At 33.3% G+C, this 19,754-nt stretch overlaps 1 protein-coding gene across 6 annotated transcripts in view; it reads left to right on the forward strand.

The window, feature by feature from the left end:
* Positions 1–19,754, forward strand: part of Krt95d (phosphofurin acidic cluster sorting protein KrT95D) — a 110,049-nt gene that overhangs the window by 33,108 nt on the left and 57,187 nt on the right. Inside the window, exon 1 of one of the 6 annotated variants that reach the window (XM_076781992.1) lies at positions 8,764–8,803. The exons of the other annotated variants lie outside the window; for them this stretch is intronic. The gene's annotated coding sequence lies outside the window, so the exon portion shown is untranslated. Of the gene's footprint in view, positions 1–8,763; positions 8,804–19,754 lie in introns of those variants that run through there. 6 annotated transcript variants of the gene reach the window in all.

Here is a 19,754-nt window from a genome sequence, read left to right on the forward strand (position 1 = left end):
AAATCGAGGAACCAAGATACATACCTATTGTCGAGACGAATGCATAATTCAGCAACTTCTTTCTGTAGTCAATTTTGGAAATTCTTCTATTCCGAATAAACCAAGAAATTTGCAGAAAAAGATAAAAACCAGTTAGAAATTCAGAATGCCTAAGTAATCTTGTCGAGAATACGCTGTTTTGTGTTATTTATTGTTATTTGCAAGGCGATCGTAGTTTTTTTTACTATCTTATCGACTGTCGTTATTTAGAGCAATGTCTATTTTAACAAATGTTCGCGTATGTTTGAAAACTTTTATTTTCGTTACTCTTTATGTGGCTAGCTTTAGTCACCAGACAATTTAAGGAATTAGTTTTAAAAAATTGTTTTTGCGATTATAAAAAGAAAATAAGTTAATTTATGATACGATCGTATCAGTGCATCGACGCTTATCAATTCTGTTTTAATTACTACGTTCGATACATATTTCACCAGAATAAACAAGAACAGTTCTAACGATACCTGCTGTTCATATTATATCGATACTACGAGAAATGTCAACAAAGTTTACTGAACTAACAACTTCGATATCCGTTTTATATCATAACGTGATATTTGGATATCAGTTTACGTCAGTATTAATGGATGTGTCGTTGGTTTAGATCTAATATTCGTATTAGAACACTTGAATAAATATGTTTGAATTTCATTGCGAGTATCTGAGTAAATATTAGCAGTGTATACTTTTGAGTGAAATCGAAATCTAGATATATCAGATACGTCGTTTGTAGATATATTTTCTGTTACACTTAATGCATCTGCAAAGCACAGAATATTTATTATAATCGATTCAAGCCGTTCAATCGTGTTCCATGATATATGTTCATTCGATAAAGTTCAACCATTACTTTCAAGAGACTCGATGCTTGCTAAACCCCAAGTAGTTCTATTTTCAAACTTTGTACGTATAACTATCAAGCACACGAAACGAAAACAATTGTTTTTATTAATAGAACGTTTAACGTAATAAACTTTATTGAAGCATCGATTTAACGTTTTGATTCCCACATTTTTCTTACAAAAATACCACGAGAACAGAAAAAGATTTAACTCTCTATTGCATGAGTTTCATTTCACCTTTAAACAAAAATTATTTCTTCGTTATTTTTCAATTAATTTCCAAACTAAACAATACGTGGCTCTTCACAGCTATTAGAAATTTAAATATCCTTTTTAAAAGAAATATCATGCACAAATCCTGTACAATTTTCTTTATTATGCAATAGAAGAGAATAACTTTCAACAGAATTTCAAAAAAATGAAAAATTATCATATTCTGAAACCTCTAAATTCCGTGTAATCTTCCATTTCCGGCCATAACTGGTAACCAATGGTAAGCGCGTTAAACGCGATAACAATGCAAGTACACTGAAACGAACATGGTGGGTAGTACGAGTAGGCTGGAGGCAAGTACAAGGTGAAATATTCAATGCAAATTACAGTCACCGTAGGAACTGATGTCGAAAGTCGATGGGCTGTTCAGCACTTGACCTTTCTGGCCCCCCCTTACAGGCTTTCATCTTGAGAATGATCTTAATTATGTTCAACCCACTCCCCCGGTGCCTATGTCGTCTTGTTATGCGAGATTGGAACCCGTTTGATAGGGGAACAATGAAAATCGTCGCGAAGAATGGAACTCCGTCGACGTAGCACGAAGGTAACGGTGACACAGCACCAGGTATATTTACCTTACGTGCACTCTACTTCTGATATGACGTAACATTATTCGCGCGTTGACCTTTTGTGGTTTCAGAATAGCGGTATTATCGAACACCCGGCTTCGTGCTTTACGCTCCGCTTTCGATAAGCTTTGCAAATTTCGTTCCGCGTTTCCGTAACGACAATCTTGTTTTCATTAACTCGATCACTGATTGGTAATCCTTTTAGAAGAGGATTCTGTGCGCTAAAATGAAACGACGATGTTCGAAAGTTTTTTACTTTCCAACATCTAAGCGTGATCAAGAGTACTGCAAAATTTCGAAAATATTCTTTTATTGAAAAATTGATCGTCGTTCAAGCGCAAGGTAGCTGCGCGAGGTAGCTGCGCAGAAAATTATTATTCGCGGTCCATAGCTAGCTTACGTTGCATCAAATCCCGATTTACTCGACTAAAATCGTATATTTCTTTATTAAAGTGCATATTAGGATAAAGTACACGAGTACTTTGTGAAATTTTTCGATTTCGTAATTAGCACAGAACCTTTATTCGAGGTGTTCTTCAAGTTTCTTATCGCTATGTGTGATAGTTTAAAGACATCTATCTAGTATTGCAACTATTCCATGAATCAACGGTAGTTGTAACATTAATTAAATATGAAAATAGTGGTATCATTGTATAACAATGTTTGTTTATATATTTTCAATTTATTAAGTTCAATCGAATGCTTGCTTTACTCTTTAATGTAACCAATTGATATTATTGGATGATGATCGAATAAGTTGTCTCTTTATTGTCCTAGTATATCTTCACACTAATATTATACTGTATATTTAATCTCAATTAATTTAGTACATCAAATTTCTGTTATGCTACGTTTTGATGGGTCAAATTATATTTGGTCAATAATCGTTTGAATTTTGATATGCTTGTCACTTGTCTCGATGTAAAAGGAACGCGTAAAGATTGAATCATCAATCAGAAACTGTCAATAAGGGAGTTATTCGATATTATTGGATTGATTTCATCATGCATTTGATGGAATTTCGATCAGAAAGTTAAACAGAAACCTTTATGTTAGTAAATTGTGAAATCAATCATCAGAATGAGTTCCATTTTAATAATTGAGAACCAATATTTTGGTGCAGTTAACAATGTAATTATACTTTCTGTATTTTAATTCATAACATGAATTCTAATTTTTTTTAGTTAAAATACCTCGAAATATACATATAGGATGTTTGACTTATCTTAATATCTTTGTTGTTAAGGGAAGAAATAACTTATTTATTTCGAAATTGGTTCTTTCTTTCCAATAATACTTTTCTCAGTGTAATGGTATTTTTGTTGTATTAATTGACAAGAATTTAAAATAAACAAGCAAATAATATACGTATACATTTTCGTGCGAGATGTTAGGCTGTGAAGTTGAGTAGCCTTTGGGAATTATTCCTTCGAACAGATTTGCATAATAACAATACATTTCTCTGTTCACTTTCTCGCTTTTCCTCGCGTGAGAAACGACCTCAAGGAATGAATTTTACTGCTCGTTGAAAAGATATGAAACGGTGTCACATGAATTACTCACGTGCTTCGCATTCCTCCTTTCTTCTTCCTCGACAATTTAATTTACACGTTTCACACGTTGCCCCAGACATCGTTAATATGCATCTTACATAGTTTACGCACTTACCTATCGCGCATATTGTTTACAACTTAGTTTTTAATAGTTTTTATCTTAGAATTTTTAAGCAAGAGCTGACATTGACTCAGACAAAATTTGGTTACTTTAATATTGAAACCTGTTAGTGTTGTGTGTGAATTTTAAAACTACGTTAAATAAGAAAGAATTATGATTATCGAAGCATTGAATTGAAAATTTCTTGTGGTTTTGTTTTCTTCTTGAAAATAAATATTTTTATCGAATAACTGAAATAAATCAATTTTTTTCTAACTGGTAAAATAGTTTGCTATTTTTCTTTGGGGGAGAACCTTTTTCTAACTTTCCTAAAAACGCTTAAAACGTGCATTGGGGAATTTACCTGACACTTAACCAGGAAGTTGGTATTGAAAATTCAAGAAATTAATTTTCATTCATTTTTATACAGAAACTATAAATTATTTTTTACACAGCATCGTTAAGTATAGTGCATAGAATATTTCTATGCATTGTTTGCAAATTGAAAAGAAAACCTAACCAAGACCTACAAACTAGGGGCTTTACCTGACACTTAACAAAGAAGATGGTATTGAAAATTCAAGAAATTAATTTTCATTCATTTTTATACAAAAACTATAAATTATTTTTTACACAGCATCGTTAAGTAAAGCACATAGAATATTTCTATGCATTGTTTGCAAATTAAAAAGGAAACCTAACCCAGACATAAAAACTGGGGGCTTCACCTGACACTTAACAAGGAAGATGATATTGAAAAACCAAGAAAATTCATTTTTATAGGAAACTATAAATTATTTTTTTCATAGCATCATTAAGTACATAAAATATTGTGTAGTTATTTTTACTGGTTGTGGTTCGTAGCGTTGGAACGGAGATATAAGGGGGAATCCCATGGCAGAGTGACCAGTAGTGTCTAATGGCGTTGTGGGGGACCACGTGTAGAAATACCTATCCACGTTCATTGTTAAAATAGAAATAAATATGTAAAAATAATAATGAGTTATTCAGAATTGTTTAGAATGAACCAAACACAATCCCAACAAATATTTCCGTGCATTGTTTGCAAATTAAAAAGAAAACAATACAGAATATGGTATTTAACTATTCTCAGCGTGTCGCTGTATCTCGAGCGACGAAGAATACACAGAATTTCGTAAACGATTATTTTGTTTCTTAACTTCTGTCGATAAGTGGTGGCGAAATTTCTGGCAATGTCAATCTTTGTGGAAATGGGTGCATCTGGAGGGTGGAAAAACAGGGTTCGCGCGTTTACCCCGCGGTTTGCTTTCCTTTTCGTCGACATTGAACGCACCAGATACTCGAACTGTGAGTCATAGACGACGGAAGAGACGAGCATTCTTTTTTCCTGGCTCCATGTGACCATGCATCGCTATAAACACGTGCATACTCACACGCTTAGACGTATGTACAAACGTTTGCTGTAGTTCGTTCACAGTGGCTCGCACGCATTTATGCGTCGAACGCGTTCCCCCGTCGTGTGTCATGGTTCTCGTTGCAGTCACTTTTATCTCGAGGCAATTTTTCCTCTTCGACGAAACTTCTTGCTCTCTTACTACACTGTGCCTGATCTTTGACCCGGGGATATGGGATCTTGGTAACGGTACAGCCGGTACTTTCTTTTTTCTTTCTTTTTTTTGACGCGTTACGTTCGTTGGAATCGATGCATTCCTCTTAACCCTTCGAAGACGGAACACTTTAAAATATGCATGATTATCAGTCTGGACGAAACGATTTATTGGACTCGATGGCACAAAAATAACGTTGGTGCATAAATCACTTTATCCGATGTACGTACTTCGCTTAAATGCTGAGTTTGCGGAACTCGACAATTTATGATTTCATATTTGAAGTCGCTGAACTCGTAAATATTATTTGCTGGGAATTTATGTTGAGTTTAATCGATATATGTGAATGTATATCATAATTAAAAGAAAAATCACATTTTAATGAAACATGTATAGATTATTATATTAGCATGAAAATTGTCGTATCTATTGTACATGTATAATTAAACCATTAATTTCAAAATAAGTTTCAAATGTAACATGGGAGATACATTTAGAACAAAGAATCTAATTTTCTTCGTCAGCTGTTAGATTTAAACGTGAAGCAGAACATCGAAGTGTATTTGTTGATCGTTCATTCTACTTGTGTATCTGTTTGTTACAATTAACAATAACTTATGGTTTGTTTACTTGTATGTTAACGCCTTCGTGCACTGCTTTATTCATTGATTGCATCATTGAGATATTCTTGCTATTAAGACTGTAATGTTACCATGTTTATTTACAAGTTAAAATAAAGTTATTTCTAAAGTATGAAATTTTAAAATATGAAAGATTAATCAATGAATTAATAACAGTTTAAAAAATAAAAATGTTAAATGCGACAATTAACTATAATTACACAGAAAATAAAAAATTTTTTTAGAACAGAGAAAATTGTACATATATGTATACAAATTATATTTTATTCGACGTATAATTTACCTATCAATTATTATCGGTATACTCGTGTCTATAAATTAGTAATTTGATTTTGTGGCGCGTTAAAACGAGGTTTTTACCAAGAGGTAACATCTTAAAACAGTTGCCCTTGGCATTGATTCTATAAAATGATTTAGTGCGTCGCGTAAATTTCATATTTTAGCATTCAGGATCGTTGCTTCTCGACCAGTCGGCTCGAGTGGAAGAAAAAATATTTACCACGAAACGACTTCAGGAGTAAAAGGATGACGTTTTATCACGGAAATTCGTGTAGCACACTTTAGGAAGAACTGGTGTTCATTTATCATTCTCGTCACAACGAACTGAAATTTCTCTGTGCTAACGCGCGATGTATGTATATTGCTCGTTATATCGTATATTCGAGTGAAAAAAATTTCGTCAATATCTATCGTCTCGGGAAAATTCCAAACATGCTCAAATGCATAAATTTAATTTTTCTGTACATTATTTAAAACAAAAAAAATAGTAAATATTAGATACTTTAGAATAATGTAAAGATTACATTGGAATTTGATTTACAAAAATATAAAAGACTTAAAAATTAAGAAACTGAATCAATATGCCTATATTAATCGTCTCGGAAAAATTCCAAACATGCTCAAATGCATAAATTTAATTTTTCTGTACATTATTTAAAACACAGTCGACCAAAAAAATAGTAAATATTAAATACTTTAGAATAATCTAAAGATGTCGTTGGAATTTGATTTATAAAAATATAAGAGACTTAGAAATTAAGAAACTGAATCAATATGCCTATATTGATCGTCTTGGAAAAATGCCAAACATGCTTAAATGCATAAATTAAATTTTTCTGTACATTATTTAAAATACAGTCAGCAAAAAAAATATTAAATATTAGATACATTTAGAATAATGTAAACGATGGAATTTGATTTACAAAAATATAAGAGACTTAAAAATTAAGAAACTGAATCAATATTTTTAACTATTATTGGTGATATGTACAAAATGGAGTAAACAAAATAAAAGTTCGATGGGTATAGTCGTTAACGAAAGTTTCTGTCTGGAAATAAACGTATTTATTTCACGAAGGCGACGCCTGGCGTATCGCAAGTTACGATCGATTTCACCTGTCTCCATTCACACGATGAAAATAATAAACTGCAATTTCGTTGAGTTGGACGTTCTGCTGATAACCGCGGGTTCATACGAAGTCATCGTACGGCGGATCGATGCTCGCGGCACTCTCATAAACGCGATTTCTTGCACGATGTGTTTTACTTATTTTTAAAGTAAATTATTTCCGCGCGAGACAGCTGTATCAATAAAAATCACAGAGCATAACAAAATGCCCCCTCCCTTAAACAAATAAACGCGATTCAACGAGTTATCCAAGCTGTTGATTAGATAGAAATTTTCTTATCAGAAATACTGAAAATTCTCGACAAGACTAATTGTTCAACTTGTAATGTAGACCTTTATTATAAAAGTACGATAGAATCCCCTAAAATAAAATTCATGTATTGTTCAGAATATTAGTTTGACAATTTGAAATATCTTTTTTAGTAGTGTGATACTTTTTTATTTTGTGTGACACTAAATATCTTTTTTAATAGTTTGACAATTTGAAATATCTTTTTTCAATATTAATACATTTAACTAAAGAAGCACAATAATTTGCGAAATAACAAAATATCTTATTCTAAATCATCTTTTCTCGATGTTAATACACTTAAGGAGATATAATAATTTACGAAATAACAAGAGATTGAAAACGATTAAATAAAATATCTGATTTTAAATCATATTCTATACAGGGTGTTCGGTAACATCTGGGAAATATTTTAATGGGAGATTCTAGAGGCCAAAATAAGACAAAAATCAAGAATACTGATTTGTTGATGGAGGCTTCGTTAAAAAGTTATTAACGTTTAAAGTTCTGCCCGTACTGAATTTTTTTCTAGAAAGTGGGTAGGAATTCAGAGGTATGTCTATTCACCAAAAATGCTTGTAATTGACTCCTGTAATTTAATATAATTTTTTCAGAATGATTTGAAATTTTTTAATTTAATTTTTCAAAACAGAAAATTCATTATTGAATAAAGATATTTCCTATCTTAAAAGAATTTCTAATTACACGAAGGATCAAACTTTTTGATCAATCCAATGACAAGTATACAAATTTTAATTAGATTTCTAAATTGTCGTCGTTCCAGCTGAGATAAGATCAAATGAGGCGACGAGCGTGTATTGTACGTTTTGTTTCAGTTGTTTCCAGTTGAACCATATTAGTATTTTAACCCAATTATCCGTAATCGTTAGTTGCACCTCTAATTTCAATAACCGTGCAACACAATGAACGTTTTGTTATGCAGTGAACGATTGCTCAGCAAATATAGAAACGGTCGTGGTTGTCCATGAAAAAATGCAAAAATGGATCGAATGCTGTTCGCGTTTTACTTCCTGCCTTTATCTGTTCGTCGCCAGCTGGCCGTTGTCATAATGCGTCGTGTCTTTTGTGTTTGTCCGCGGCGAAGTTATTTGTTTCGTAATCCTTTAATCTTGCGTCGTTTGCAATCCGATTTAACGCGTCTGAAATATCGAAGGTTCGCGCGTACGTTTCCGAGACGCATATTATTTCGAAAAAATAATTATGATAATTCGGTTTCTTTCTTGCCACTTTGTCTTTTTTACTTTGCATTTTTATCTTATTTCGTGACACGTTTAAAACTTCGTTCCTTTTATGAACTGCTCGACTGACGGAGGAACAGAATAAATTTTAATATTTGCTGAAACTTATAAACGATTTTTATTTTTTTGTTTTTATGATTTATTGCCATGGTCTAATCTTATCTAACGGAAATATTTTTTTTCTGTTTGCAGGTTCGTAGATATGAATATCTGCTCTTAATCACTGGTACAAGGAAGATTGAGTGTAAGTGCCCTGAAGAAACATAATTTATAAACGATTAAAAGATTCGAGTGTTTTATGGTAAAAAATATACAGGGTATTCGGCCACCCCTCGGAAAAATTGTAATGGAGGATTCTAGTGGCCAAAATGAAACGAAAATCAAGAATACCAATTTATTGATAGAGGCTTCGTTAAGAAGTTATTAATAATTAAATTCAAAAATTTCAAATCGTTCTGGAAAAATTATTTTCGGTTGCGGGGGTCAATTACAATTATTTTTGGTCATTATATATACCCCCGAAATCCTACCCACTTTCCAGAAAAAAATTCGATTAAGTGCTGAAAGTTTTGGGTGAAAAAAAAGACTTTCGAATCGTCTTGGAAAAATTATTTTTAGTTGCAAGAGTCGATTACAATCATTTTTAGTCATTACACATACCCCCGAAATCCTACTCAGATTCGAGAAAAAAATTCCTTACCGAAAATATAATTTCTGGCCAGAAATGTCTGCCCGAATTTTCATGCGAATCTTTAAAACGTCATAACTTCTGAACGGATTGGACGATTTTAATGTTTAAAAAAGCAAACTACGCGTATTTTGATGGGGAATATGTACAAATCGTAAAAATGTTCGAAAAGTTGGTCCTTGATCCCGCAAAATGAGAAAACCCCCATAAAAATGGTCCAATTTTCAAACAGCCATAACTCCTACAATTGTGAATGTATTTCAATGAAACTTTTTTCTGAAGTAGAGCTCATGGGTACTTACAAAAAAGTATTAGACAACTTTTTTGTAGGGCGTCAAAGAAAATTACTAAAAGTCAAAAACGAATTTTTAAGAAAATTGGACAGGGGGTAGGTGCCTAAATTTTTCGGCGAAAAAAAAAATTTCAAATCGTTCTAAAAAAAATACTTTTGGCTGCAGGGGTCAATTACAATCATTTTTGGTGAATAGTCATATCCCCGAAATCCTACTCATTTCCTAGAAAAAAATTCGAGAAGGTGTGAAATTTTTCGACAAAATTAAAAAATTTCAAATCGTTCTAAAAAAATTATTTTCGGTTGCAGGGGTCGATTACAATAATTTTTGGTGAATAGACCTACCCCCGAAATCCTACTCCCTTTATAGGAAAAAATTTAGTACGGGCGGAACTTTAAACATTAATAACTTTTTAACGAAACTTCAATCAACAAATTAATATTCTTGATTTTCGTCTTATTTTGGCCTCTAGAATCTCCCATTAAAATTTTTCCCAGAGACTTGAAGACCTGTGGAGACTTAAATGCTTCTTAGATATTGATAATAATGACACTTTTGCGGGATCAAAAGTATTAAAGGAACGAAAAAATTCAATTATTTATCAAAAAATTATCAAACTATTGCATCTTTCGAACGTACGAAATTTTAGTTTCGAGAATAGAAGATTCGTAGGATGGGAATAGAACGTGTGCCACATAAAATTGTCGAACGACAACTTTCTTCGTATCCAGTAACGATATTCTCAGAGAAATCGATATCTAATGAAGTCGTAGAAATCAGTCAATGTCTGTCGTCCTATTTCTAAACTGCATATTGCGTATGTCTTTTGCATTGCAAATATCAAACGAACGTCGGTGGAAGCCGCAGAACGAGTCGCATCGGTCATAACTACGCGTACATCTGGCTGCCTAACTTACACCTGGACATAGTGATTTCCATCGTTTGCGGTCTCGAGCGAGTTAAAACGAAACGAATTCAGAAAACACACGGTAACTTTTTGCCGTAGTCGAGTAACAATGTGCGTTTTTTGGGGCCAACATGCGACGACCCCTGAAATTTCATGCAAATCTTTAAAACATCATAACTCCTGAACGGATTGGACGATTTTAATGTTTCAAAATGCAAACGACGCGTATTTTGGTGAAGAATATGTATAAATTCTGAAAATATTCGAAAAGTTGATCCTTTACCCCATAAAATGAGAAAAACCCCATAAAAATGGTCTAATTTTCAAACAGTCATAACTCCTACTATAGCGAATATATTTCAATGAAACTTTTTTCTGAAGTAGAGCTCATGGATACCTACAAAAAAGTATTAGACAACTTTTCTATAATTGTTTATCCGTGAATGTTCGTTCAATTCACAGGGATTTAGGTAATTTTTCATTTAAGCAATTATTTATGCCCAGAATGTTGGTACAAGTTTCGTACTATAAGTGTGGAATAATTTACCTTGAATTATTGGAACCGTGCCAAACAATTACGCGAGTGGCGTATAGGAAAATAGGTTGAACTTGGAATTAATTAAAAAATTACCCTGTCGCGAAATGAAATTCCAAACTGTGCTGCAACAAGATTTGTTACGTCGAACAACATTGGCAAGAACCAGGGATTTAAGTTATGCGACTATGGTTTTATGTTTCTCAATAATATATTCATGGAGAAACTTTAACAAGTCTGGTGATTGTTAACACATTGTTGACTGGCAATTTTGCACAGAAACTATTCATAAATTGAAATAGACAATGCAAGTGCAATGACGAGTTAACTCGTCATTGGTCAACAATGTGTTAAAAGGTTTCGAGTATATTTAATTTACAAATGTAACATCAACGAAGTGGATAAAGAAATGATGATATTTTTAATTTTAACCCTTTGACTACAAATGGGCGTTCAATGAGCATAAAGGGTGATTTTGTCTGGATCAACTTATAGATCTATTGCAAGTGAAAATAGAAAAAAATCTTAGAGACAATTTTTATATCGTTTAACGACTCAAAAAAACGAGAGTAAGTCAAATAGAGAGGAATGTTTAACGTTTATTCTAAAGATTCCAAAATCATTCAGAAATCACAATACATATGTAGATTTTTTACAGATTGCACGATTATCGTGTAACTTAATTTTAATACAGTAAAGAATAATTTGTTAATAACGTTACGCCTTTTAAATTAAAAATTAGCAATGGAATATGAATAACGATTCGAAACTTCATCGAAAGCACATAGTGAATTCTAAACTGTCTCGATCGTAAGTGAAATCGACGAGCCAGAAAAGTTATCGGAGATTCTCAGAATGGTACGAAGCTTTCTCGTCGTCGATCCCCGTTTCGGCCATGAACTCGTTTAATGCAGTTGGCGAAAAATGTCTGGTGCATTATTCTCACACAGACACGCCCGCGTAGAAGCTTCCATGCGAGTACTGTCGGAAATGTCGTTCGTGGCCGACGTTTTAAATGTCGCGAACCGGAAAGCGTAACAGTAACCAAACGTTACGCGTCCACGAAGTATTTTAAACTCTGAGTTGTTAATGGGATGTAATTCCAGTTAAGAGACCGGGTCTTTTGTTCGGCATGATTTTCCCTGGATTGTTCTTTGGCGCCTCGAAACCGTATTTTGTTCTTCGAGTGCAGTGTTTTCCAAATATTTTCAGTCGCTGGACACTTTCCACCTCACGGGTACATTTACGAAACGTCGAACTTTAAAATAAGGTCAAAAGCTCGATGCTTCAATGCATTTCGTCCTTATAAACAAGATAAAAATAAAAATCATAAAATTCAAGCTGTATTTATGGAAATTTTATTTATTCTGAAAGACAAAGATGGTATTTATTGGTCGAGTATTAAATTGGCGTTGTGTGGGGAAGTAGGGGAATCCCCCGAGTGAAGCTCGCCACGCGGTCGCGGGGACTTCTGGTGTTTGTTGTATTACTATCGAAACTATCTTATAAAACATTTCTTTTTCGCATTTTATATTACTATTAGACCACAGTTTGTGTACTCGATTACCACAATAAATTGTATAAATCTATGAAGAGACTTTCACAAGTTCTACCCTCTTTTCTTAAGGGGTTAGGTAACTCTAGCGGTATGGAAAACAAGGCAATTTTTTAAGCTACAATGAAGAAAAAGTAAGCAGTCAATTATCCTGAGACTTTGCACTATATTTAGGTATAACAAATATTGAAAAAAACCCTTGGCAATGTTTAAAAAATATTTGTAATTAAGCCTACACAGCGCCATGTTCCCGAGCCACTTCATTTTTTGATGCCTAAATGGTGTGCAGGATTATAATAAAATGGTTATTGTCTACAACAAAAACCGAAATATTCCATTAACTATGATGAAAATCCTTAACATTGACGATGAGACATTTCAATTTGTATAAAAATGAACAATATGGCAGATATTTGAAACCTAAAATCGAATTTTATCAAAAATCGAGTTTTTATTACTAATATTCTGCTGAATTATTAGACAATTTTTAAAAAAACGGATCGTCAATGCTTAATAAATATAATAGTAAAGATAACTGTAAATTTTCAAAGCAATTGATTAATTAGAACCAAAACTTTGATTTTAGACAATTGCAAACTACATAATTTAGAATTTGTCTTAGCATTTATTTTCGTAACCTCACTAAAATTCATGAATCCTATTCAAATTTCAACTTCAACATTTCATCCTGAGAATTAATTGTTCTAGTTCTATAGCAAAAAATCCTGTCACCCATATATGGATGACGTGGCAGCCAAAGTGTTAAATCGTAAAATATACCGCATCGAAATCTCTTTGTTAACCTCCATCTTTTACACCCTATAACTCACAACTGAATCGACCAACCAGAGAACTGTAAAAGAATTTTTTTTTACTGCGGAATATCACCTTTCCAACGCTCACAAAGTCTCAATTCCTTTGGTCAGTACCTTACGAGATATCACTGCAGCCATCTAGGTGAAAAATAATGGATTTCTTTTCCCCCAAGTTAATATTTATAGTTGCTCAAATTTAAATTTTCTATTTTTAAATTTGCATTTAAATAAGAATTTTGCTCTGTGCATGGGTCGTTGGTAAATGTTGCAAATTTGAAAAAGATAGATAATAAAAAGACAGTTGCTGCCAGACTGAAAGCCAAATGTGACGTTTTGCCATTAGATTTGTCGCGTAAAGCGGCTTGTTTCGCGAGGCCTGTCCACCGCGAGGAAACCTTATCGCACACACATTAGACCGTGAAAGCCGGAACGTTCGTGGTAAATCTTTGTTGGGTATACAAAGAAATTGGCAGAAGCCAACGGCGGCTCGTGCTATTTTTACACCTTTTACACGAAGCACAGCGGGTATTGTTTACGACGACGCACAATGCCTCTGATGCACCGTTGCAACTCCCTCGGACGCGTACAGGTGCATAGTCGCACGCCGTGGCCGTGTATTTCCGATCGACATGTATTGTGCTCAGATTCCCTCCAATCCCGACGCGAGTACCGTTCCCGCGTCTCGTTTCAGCAACAGCAAAGTGTTGTTACTTGTCAGAGACGTGCAAAAGGAGTATCTTAAAATTAAAAACATTATATTTTATTGATGAAATATGAAATCCAATTTTTTTACAATTAAATCTATTCAACTTTAATTTTTTTAAATGGCATATTTGATAAAAAAAACATTAGGTACGAAACTTTTATTTTCATGGTTTTCAGTTGACCAAGTTCCCATTTTTGGCATCGTCTAAAACAACGATGGCCAAACTACGGTCAAATTTTAAAACAATATAGAAATGTTCAATTTCAATGTTTTAAAAATATTCATTTAAGAGGGTGTTCCAGTTTTTGTATATGCAAAAATTTCCATAAGAATTTAAATATTTGTTGCATATGCAAACTATAGTTGGGAGGATTTGTATAGAAATTGATTAAAAAACTTTTGTGTGCTCACAAAATAGAGCTCGTCCTAATAAACATGCATAAAACTATTAAAATGTAGTTGCTTTTATATTTAAAAAAAAAAGTAGGAATAAGATTTTAAAAAGAGAATTTATTGCATTTTATAGTAAATAATTTTTTCCTTTTTTTTTTCTTTCACTCTTAAAAAAGTTTGCTCATCACTGGTCTAGAAATTAAGAATTTGTACAGAATCTTTACAAAAGCAAAGAATGTTGTTATCGCCTCCCCGAAAAAGTTGTTAGAAAAATAAAAAAGTACCTGAATGAGCAATAGTTATATCACCATTTGAAAGCATTGAAGAAAAGTTATTTTCGGGCGCTGAAAAGACATTTTGATTTTGTTCGTATAATATACGTAGTTTTGCATTGAATGTGTTAAATTTGTGAACGATATAAATAAATATTAAACTGTAGATAAAATATACTGATCGTCCCTGTTGCGCGCGCCTAAATCGATGCGTTTCGTCAGAATCGACGATGACTCGGTTGCGGATGGTCGAAAGCCAATTTGGATTCGATGACACGGAATAAGTGGGATGAACAAGTACGTGAAATTTCGGAAGGAAATCGGGAATCGAAGGAGGAAGTAGGTTGTGGTTATAGAAGCGACTTGAATTTGAAACTTTACCGAATTTCAGCGAAGTGCACAAATAAAATCGTGAATACTGTAGGGAGAAAGAAAAATATATAAAGTAAATAAATTAATTTGATGCATTATTAAAACTGTTGATCGCTGGGAAATTTTTCCATTAAACATACAACAATGTCTCTAGATGCAAAAGACGTCTTTACTTTTAACTGAGCAACGATAATTCCCAATACATTTCGTACTATTCATTCACAATTAGTCTAAAACTGATGTGGCGACGCTTCCCGTGCTCGCCAGCAGAGGGCCACGCTCTTGTCTCTCTCACAAGTGCTCGACTGAGTATCAAATGTCCTGATGTATAAGTATATTCAGGATGAAATGCTCTTTTCATTCCTCCTGCTATCTCGTTTACTACTTTCTATAACAATAAGCCCCTACATTGCTTTAAAAAAAATTATCAATTATTAAATTCATCCAATGAATGAACCCAAAATCCAAGCCCGAGAGGATCAAAGTCTAAGCACACGAGATTAAACAATAAACGAGAGTAAACAAATTAACAAATGGTAACGATGGAGTCCCCCACTGCTGTAAATGTAATTACTATTCGAATGTTAATTTGCATTATTCTTAGGGAAAGTTAGGAAGGTGAACAGGAACGTGTGAGATTTCGATATAAAATATTCGTCGATTCGTTTGTACCAGAATTCACTTCGTTCGCGAATTAAGTTGCCGTTCGAAGCGCAATTTATATTCTTGCGTGAATTTAATTAATTACGAGCAAAACGACCAGAGTAAACGGAAATCCGATAACTGGTTACGAATTGAAATTTACATCTTAACGAGGACGACAGCGAGCTTCAAATTGTTGGCCACGAGTCATTATTGCTCGTGCGACTCGCGATCGGGCAAAAAACCGCGTTAGTTCTGGATAAATAGAACCGTAACGGAGATTATGAGATTGAGATTCGAATTTCAATCAGCGCGTAGCGGAATTAATTTCTTACACGATTGATGTCATTAGCGATTCCACGTTACACACAAGCGGTAGCGAAAAGAAAAAGTGGAAACATAACGTTTGGATATGCAATTAAGATACGAATCTTAATGGATTTATTGCGCTCGCCTGAATAAATAAGCGTGAAATTCGTATTACATGTGTAATTTATAATGAGACATGAATTTGCGTTAAGCAATTACGAGAAACACGACCAAGATATACGGGGGGAAAAATAAAAATTTTAACTTCACGTGGAAACTTTGATGCTAATCGATTCAGAGTGTAATGGAGGTGTTACATTACTGAAAATGTTGGTTTCTAGACTGATTTAAATCTGCATTAGCCGAGGGTAGAAAAAGAGGTGTAAACGGGAACGTGAGTTATTTAGATTAAGATTTTAATAGAAATTAAATTGTAGCGGGATTTATTTTGAAAATTGATCAATTAGTAAACCCGTAATTTGTAAAGAATAGAATGCATTATGATGTCGTTTACATAAAGTATGAAAAATAGAAAGATGGAGACAAGAGGGCCTTGTTTTGTAAATAATAGAACTTTAACAAGACTTAACATTGCTTCTGTTATAGATGAAATGTTATGGTTATAAATGGGTAAGAAAATTTGTTCGAGCGCTTAATGCCTACTTTTTAGTATAATATTATATAATATTCAGTTTGTAGTTTTTTATTCTCTTTCTATAATTTTTATATTATACTCAAGTATAAGCGTTAAACCGTTAAAAATGAAATTTAATTTATAATTTACTCTTACGTGCCAAGCTAATTTAACGGAAAATAGTTGGTATGAGAATGTAAAATTCTCGCGCAGGATTGATGTTTCCATCGATATAAATTCCACGATTAAATACTATCAGATTCCGCGAAATGTTCTCGAACGTTTTCAATGAAACGTAATTAAGCAACGAATTCCTTAAACGAACTAATTTTATTCGTGAAAATAGGTTCAACAATAGCATCTCAACTGTTCGAATTATTTAAACAAATGGGACTTGAACTACTCAATAGATTAAACTACAACATAATTAATTAAGCAACATAAAATATTCGAGTTTATTTAGAGTGAATATTCGACCATCTAAATTTAAATTGAATTATTTAAATAAATGGAACTTTTTGATGGTACTTGAACTATTCAATTAAACTACTAGCATAATTCAAATATATGTTTTCTCAAGCTACACGAAATACTCGAGTTTATTTAGAGTAAATATTCGACCACCTAAAATACTTCCACATTAGTAATCGAGGGACGATCTAATTATCTGATGAATATCTGAATAACTATTTGTGCATGTTATAAATAATTCTTTAAATACACATATTTAATCTGCCACATTATTGACAGATTGTCGATGCGTATTATATTCATATATTTTACTTTATCTTGCTCGCTGAAACGCGTACTAATGTTTGAATAAATATGTTAATTAACGTGATTATTGGACGAAATGAATGCAGACGCGTTTTTGGTATCACGAGGACATGTACGGTTGCATTAATCGACGATAAATCGGATATATCATCGCAATAAAGGTTCTCCATTGTGTATTGTAAATAACGTTGCATGCAAACTTCCGTCCCGATGGCTTCTACGGTAGCAATTTCAACGCTAACTAGCGATAATTCGTGTTCGCGTACCGAATTAGCATTCATAGAATTATGCCCTAACATTGTCTCGAAGCTTAATTGTAATTAATTCCCTCGTACGTCTGCTGTGTCCTTGCAATTACACGTTTAACGAACACATTGTGTAACAGGATGGAGAAACAAAACGTACCTAAGAACATCTTCCGGGGGTTCGACTGAAAAGAAGAAAACAACAATGCGTTCGTGTATTTATCCGAGTACTATTAATCCCAGAAAATTGGCATGGATACACGTGGCCATTTATTTTAATGTTTCAATTTGTTTAAAACATTCTTTCACGCGTGTATTTCTAACTTGCAAGGTTCAAAGGAAAATACTGGTACATTAAAATTGCTGTTTAAAAAAGGTTAAAAAAATTCTTGATGAGAAAAGAACGTATTCAAAATCGAACTTCATACTTTTGTTAAAGGCTGTGGCCAAATAAGGGGATGAAAAATACCCCTCAAGCTAAATGTGAAAATTATTACAAACACATTTAACTTTAAATAAATTCATATAGTTATTACTAGACTATGGTTGTTCATGCATTTATGGAAAATTATAATTCTAAAAAGAACTACAAAATGCACTTAATATGCAAAAATATGAAAAATACTTAAAATAAGATACAAATTTTATTTTTTCATTATTTTTATTAGTAAAAATATGAATTTGCATGAATATCAGTCTAGTTATCTCCGTTAAATTCGAAGTTGTACAATTTGTATAAACTCGAGTATAATAAAAATGAGAAATTCCTCCCCCTTGGCACGTGACGATATAAAAGAACGTTAATGGCTAAAATTGGATACTTGTAATGGAGGGGGTGCAATTTCTCCCCTGCAAAGTCTCCTCACCTCTGGGTCCGTCGTTACACGTAATTCACACGACGTGTCACGCACATTAGTATTACAATCGAAGAAGGAAGCAAATTGTCGACACTTGTATACGCGGCGCGGGTGTCAAAGGTAAGAAGTTATAAAGTTAAATTAGCGTGGTTGCGCAACCTGATACTAACGTTCGGTTTATTTCTGTAGAAGCCGACGACACAACGGCGCCAGCTTTTGTCATTACACGAGTGCCTTTTAGGTTGTACTTTGGCAGAGATTCGGCAAGCGAAGAATGCCATTGTACAGACGTCCTTGAGAAAAAGCAACGTACTCGTAGATATCTGACTCACCTAAGGACTCTCGGAAACTCACTTCTCTGTTTACGTTAACGAATCAAAATTGATATCGTGCCAGGCTCTTTGTTGAGTAGCACCAAAATTATCATTGCACGCGTTTGGAATTGTCGAAAACTGAGAAACAAGATGGAACAAGATTCAAATCGGGAGAAAAAATTCTCAGTAGGTGTGTCAAACTCATCGTGGTCAATTTGCATTTTGTTATAGAGAAGGTAACAATATGAAACTGCAAGTTAATCTTGAAGAATCTCGAAACTTGGAATCTAAAATCTTTTGAAGCTGTTTTCTTGGAGAATTGCATTGTTACTATCGTGTTTTATCATCTCTTCGTTTGCACTCGTTTGGAATCGTTGGAAATTGAGAGACAATAAAATGGAACAAGATTCGAATCGGGGGAAAAAATTCTTAGTTATAGAGAAGGTAACAATATGAAACTGCAAGTTAATCTTGAAGAATCTCGAAACTTGGAATCTAAAATCTTTTGAAGCTGTTTTCTTGAGAAATTGCATTGTTAATATCGTGTTTAGTCATCTCTTTATTTGCACTCGTTTGGAATCGTTGGAACCTGAGAAACAAGATGGAACAAAATTCGAATCGGGAGAGAAAATCTGGAGATATGGAAATAATATAATGTAAACGCAGTTTTGATATTCTTACTTGCATAATAAGAAGATTATGGTTTACTAGAAATATTTTGTTATCGAGTTACAAGGAGGATACAAAGATAAATAAATCAGAATAGATAAAGATACACAATAACGATTTTTCATAGTGAAACTGTAAAATTCATTGTCTTCAAGTCTAGAGTAGCTTAGTTCCGATTCAATCATAAATTACAATTTTCTTTTTACATTGTA

Source organism: Colletes latitarsis, chromosome 14 (genome assembly GCF_051014445.1).
Source record: "Colletes latitarsis isolate SP2378_abdomen chromosome 14, iyColLati1, whole genome shotgun sequence".
In the NCBI taxonomy this organism is placed as follows: domain Eukaryota; kingdom Metazoa; phylum Arthropoda; class Insecta; order Hymenoptera; family Colletidae; genus Colletes; species Colletes latitarsis.